Here is a 5,820-nt window from a genome sequence, read left to right on the forward strand (position 1 = left end):
GCTTTGTCTGACATACTTTGGACTTGTTGCAAGGACAGATTATTCTTGGAGAGGGACGTCATGCTTGGGAGGGTGGAGGGACAGCACAGGAGAGGAAGACCCCTGGTGAGATGGATTGATTCAGTGACTGGGGCATTGGCACAGGATAGGGCAGAGTTTAGGGCTGTTGTACATAGGATTGCTATGAGTCACAGGTGACTTGATGGCACATAACAACAACAACAACATATGACTTCACTGCCTCCACCTCTAGGTGTGATGCTTTACTTCTTGCAATGGCTTCTTTTTTCTGATCACATATTTTTTTCAGTGGTAGTTTGATATTTGTTTGCTAGTTGGTCACACAGCAGCAATCAGTCCAGCCTTCAGGAAACTCATCAAGAAGCCTAATGTTTGCCTTGGACCTCTGTCTTTCTTTTAGAGACATTTCAGATTTCTTAAGAAAACATAGCTTTCTTAGTTAATACCAGTTGTCAACTTGAAGCACCAGGAGTAATTTGTTGTAACTAAATTCATTCTTGCCTCCCATGCATGACATCTGAATTCACCTTTTACTTTCTAGTCAATGAAACTTACATGCAATCAAGACACATCTTGAGTGGAGACTTGTGAGCTATGGAGCTTTTTAAAAATGCAAAACAGCAGTCAGCAAAGATTCCAGACTACAAGCTTGGTAGAACGACCAGATTTTCTATTTAGTAAATCAAGTCAATGAAAGGTCTGTTCATCACACTGAAATGTCATCTAACCCACAAACAACCATGAGGATGATGCAGGACTGGGCTGCCTTCTATGTATGAGACTGACATAAGAAAGGATTATCCTTATGACAGCTAACATCAATATAAACACATGCTGGCCTGCCTTTTCAGAACGACTCTTAAAACCACATCAAAGATTTTGGACCGTATGAGTTGCTGAATCAGGTAGGTGGCTGTAAAAAAGAGCAAAGGCCTCATAGGTTGGCTTTATGTGACCTTTACCAACTCCACAAAGGGGAACTGTCCCCTCAACAACATCAATAACACAAAACCAATTCCCATGAGGTCTCACATGTCTTTCACACTCCCAGTGAACACCAATTTTATAGTTTTTCCTGGGTTCAAAATTCATTGCAATAGCTCACAGATCACATATAATCCTATTAAGGATGTAAAAAAGCTGTAATTCAGGTTAGTGGCAGAATACAAACACTTAGTCAGGACAGCTTCCAAAATGTGCTCACAGATAACTAAGTCTTCAGCCTCATGACTGTAGGCTCTTATTGTTGTGTAATGTGAAGCTGGAAATGACCTGTAGCAGGTTTTCAGAGGCAGTAAATCACACAAGAGAAGATCGCTCATCTTTCTCCCTCAGAACAGCTGGTGGATTCAAACCTCTGCAAGCCTTTGGGATTTCAGAGCAGGTTCTTACTATCAGCTGTCACTCTCATTCCCACCCTAGTTCTCCAATAAACTTAGGAAACGGATCCTAGTTCTAGTTCCATGGTGTCACAGTCCACAGGTTCACTCTGTCTCATGTCAGAGTTCTCTGCTGTAGCTGCTATGGCTCCTGCTCTGATAGGTGCCAGTCTGGCTAGTGCAAGAGTCTCTGGCCCTGAAGGGTATGCTACATTCTCTTGCTGCTTCTTTGCTGGGAGAGAGGTTCTCTAATTCTGCTACTGTATCTGCTCAACATAATGGCAAGACTAGCCAATTCCCTTGTGAATATGATAATGTACCCGATTCACATATTCTCACCCATTCACTTGGAAAAAATTAGTGTCAATGTCTAGGGAAGCCATTTTGCACAATAGACTCTTGTTCTATTGAATACCACAGTGGTATATTCATCCCTCATCTAACTCAGTTCTGAACTATGATCATGTATGAATCATCTGACTGATGAACTCTCAGTCATTACCTGTGGAACCTTAACTTTAATGAAATATATAGAATGTGCTTTTTGGCTTCAGAATAGGAATAAAAGTAGAAGGAAAATGCTATTGGCACTGTCTACTCCATACAGCATCCAGACATGACTTTGTATACCACTTATATAAAAAGATTTCTATCTTCTCTCCCAAGAGAGAACTCTATCAGGCCTTGTACTAAATATGTTCATTCATAATTCTGTCTTAATATCCTGAAACTTATGTTGTTGCTGTTATGTGCCATCGAGTCGTTTCCGACTCATAGCGACCCTATGCACAACAGCCCTAATCCCTGCTCTATCCTGCGCCAACCGCACCCCGCCTCTGACACACCCATCCCGATTACCCCAGTCACCGAATCAATCCATCTCATAGGGGGTCTTCCCCTCCTGCGTTGTCCCTCAACCCTCCCAAGCATGATGTCCCTCTCCAAGGACCCGTCCCTCCTGGCAACATGTCCAAAGTATGTCAGCCGAAGCCCCAGAATCCTTGCCTCCAAGGAGTAGCTTGGTTTTATCCTCTCCAAGGTAAATCTGTTTGTTTTCCTGGCAGTCGAGGGTACATTCAGTACCCTTCTCCAGCACCACAGCTCAAAAGCATCCACTCTCCTTCTGTCCTCCTAGTCATTGTCCAACTCTCTGATGCATAACAAGCGATTGCAAATACCATGGCCTGTATCAGACGCACCTTAGTCTCCAGAGAGACACTGTTGCTCCTGAGTACTCTAGAGAGGTCCCAAACATCAGATTTTCCCATCGCGATACGCTTTTTGATTTCCTGACTGCTGGTGCCAAGAGTGTTGACTGTGGAGCCGAGCAAACTGAAGCTGTGAACGCTCTCAATCTCTTCGTCATCCATCCTGATGCTGCCAATTGGTCCAGTGGTGAGAATCTTTGTCTTCTTGACATTGAGCCTCAGTCCATACTGAAGGCTGCAGTCCTTGACCCTTTGCAGCAAATGCATGAGGTCCTCCTCAGTTTCAGCAAGCAGGGTTGTGTCATCAGCATAACGGAGATTGTTAATAGACCTTCCACCAATCCTGATGCCACAATTCTCCCCATAGAGCCCAGCCTCTCGGATAATCTGCTCTGCATACAGGTTGAAAAGGTATGGAGGTAGGACGCATCTCTGGTGTACACCCTTCCCAATTTTGAACCATTCAGTGTTACCCTGTTCTGTTCTGACGACTGCCTCTTGGTCCAAGTATAGGTTTCGCATCAGCCCTATTAAATGTTCTGGGATTCCCATTTTTCTCAATGTCAGCCACAGTTTGTTATGATCCACACAGTCAAATGCCTTTGCATAATCAATGAAACACAGATAGACATTCTTCTGGTATTCCCTGCTTTCAGCCAGGATCCATCTAACATCAGCAACAATATCCCTAGTACCACGACCCCTTCTATACCCAGCCTGGACTTCCGGCAGTTCTCTGCTGATGTGCTGTTCTAATCGTTTTTGGATGATCTTCAGCAGAATCTTGCTTGCATGTGAAATCAATGACACTGTGCATGGGTGGTTCAGTGGTAGAATTCTCGCCTGCCATGTGGGAGGCCTGGGTTCGATTCCCGGCCCATGCAGCCCAGCATCCTGAAACTTATAGACGTGTTATAATAGTTGCTGGCACAAGCATGGAGGCAAGGAATGGATTAAAGAAACTAATTAAAACATATGTATCCACATAACAAAGAAATAGATAGTTACTACAATTTGTCTCCCCACCTGGTCATGCCAATATCTTGTTGACAAAAGGTTATAAGGTAAAGAGGAAAAGAAAACCAAATAAATGGAAGTTGTGGTTGTTGCTGTTGTTACTTACCTTCAAGTCAAAAATAACTCAAAGTGACCTGTGAACAATAGATCTGAATCTTGCCCTATGCCACACTGTCTTCACAATCTCTGATATACTTGAGCTCATTATTGAAGTCATTGTGTCAGTTCATCTTGTGAAGGATTTCCTATCTTTCTCTGCCCCTCAGGTATTAAAATGTTATTAATACTTCGAAACAGTTGGTATAATGGTGGCCTGGTGGCTTAATGGTGAGGAGTTGTACTGTCAACTTAAGGGAACACACTTCTGCTGTTCAGCAGGAAAAGGCTAGGCAATTTCATCCTGTGCAATTAACAGCTTCCAGGAAATTTCTGGAGGATCGATCAGCAATGGGTGGGTTCCAACTCAGTAGTACACAACAACAATGAGTGGTAAGGAACTATAATCCCAAAGGCACAGGGTAAAAACCCACCAACTTCTCCATGAGCTAAGGATGAGGAATCTCCTCTCATACAATTTACTGCCTCTGAAAATTTGCTCAAGTGTCATCTATGAGTCAATTCCAATTTGATAGCACACAATAGAAATAAGAATTTAGTATTAATAACTTCTTTAATGTCTCATTGTATATTTTCATTGTTCTTAGCACTACAGCTTATGGTGCTGTAGCCCAAAACTTTATTCCTGATGTTTGAAACATTGACCATCCACCCTGTCTTGAGTTTGTGTAGGCTTAGATACTTTCTGCTTTATTTCTATTAAAAATTACTTTGTCTTGATAACCAGAATCACAAAAAATATAGTTCTATCTCTTTACAAAAATATCTGTAAACATGATAAACATGAAAAAGTCTAAAGCAACCAGTAGAAATCTCATTTTACTATAATCATTTTAGTGAACCATGGTGGGATCTGTAAGGTCACCTGGGAGCTAAGGACTTTCCACTCTAACTGCACCTTAATGCAAACATTTGAGTCAGCCTTACGTCAGACAGCTGCAGCCAATCAGAAGAGAGCATGACCATGGGCCACATCCTACTCAACTGTCAACTATATCACAATCCACCTAAAGAGACTGAGTAACTCCATATTTGAGAACTAACGGAGGGTGTTCAATCAGCATCCTCCACGAGAGGTGACCACCATACTCCCAAACCTGCCTATAAAATTTTGCCTGTAACTTCCTCACTTGCGACTTTCCTGCCTCACACTGACTTTCTCCGGCCTGAGACAGTAAATCTCTCCTGAGAGCTGATAATAAACTCCTTGTTTTACTTTATCTGTTTTTCCACACACTTTTTACCTTACAGGATCCTGTTCCTTGGGTGCTGAAATCCCTTCCACTTACCAAGTTCAAAGTCATGGAGATGAGAGGCAAACATTTTGTTAATAATTCAATGTCTGAGTTGTCCATGACTCCTAGTGACGCTGTACACAAAGGAATAAAATGTTTCCTGAGCCTCCACCATCATAATTGTTAGTTTTGGGATTAGATCCTCATGATCCTGGTGTTTTCACTGGCTGGTTTGCAGAAGGAGATTTGTAGGCTTTCTTTATAGTCTGTCTTTAATCCAGATTAATACTTAATAGTTTGTGAAAACATCTTTTAAATAAGAAATTGTTGAGTTGAGTATCATTGATTTGGAACTATAGCTGCCTGTCTGCCACCCCTCCCCCCACCATGGGTTGTCAGAAACAATAAATCATATGGGAGGAGATTGTCCACCCTTTTTCTGGAGAGCACCTGGTGGATTTGAACTACAAGCCTTTGAGATTGTGGTGAACCTTCTTATCATTAATCTACGAGTTATTGTTGTTAGTTGCCGTTGAGTTGTAGGTGACTCATAGCAACCCTATGAATGAAAGACTAGAACATTTGTATGAATTTCATCCTTTCTCCAAGTTCATAGAGTTTCCAGAGGCAAGCTATTTCAGAAGTGGATGCCACTCCTGCTTCAAAGCTTGTTTTTATGGGGGAGCTCCACCAAACACTATCCACCATGAGTAACCATTATTGCATTTGACACATCAGTATCATAGTGTTCAGCATCACAGAACCACGACTTACCTCTGAATTTATGTAAACAAGTTAGGAGATAAAAATATTTAGAAATAAAATCTATCTTTATATTGTTTG

General features: G+C 41.9%; 1 non-coding gene across 1 annotated transcript; it reads left to right on the forward strand.

Moving 5' to 3' along the window:
• Positions 1-3,421: 3,421 nt before the first annotated feature.
• On the forward strand, positions 3,422-3,492 carry TRNAG-GCC. Its single transcript has one exon. It is a non-coding gene; the product is annotated as a tRNA-Gly (tRNA).
• The last annotated feature ends 2,328 nt before the right edge of the window (positions 3,493-5,820 follow it).

This window comes from Elephantulus edwardii, unplaced genomic scaffold (genome assembly GCF_000299155.1).
Source record: "Elephantulus edwardii isolate Elephantulus edwardi_28Jun2011 unplaced genomic scaffold, EleEdw1.0 scaffold00168, whole genome shotgun sequence".
NCBI lineage: Eukaryota > Metazoa > Chordata > Mammalia > Macroscelidea > Macroscelididae > Elephantulus > Elephantulus edwardii.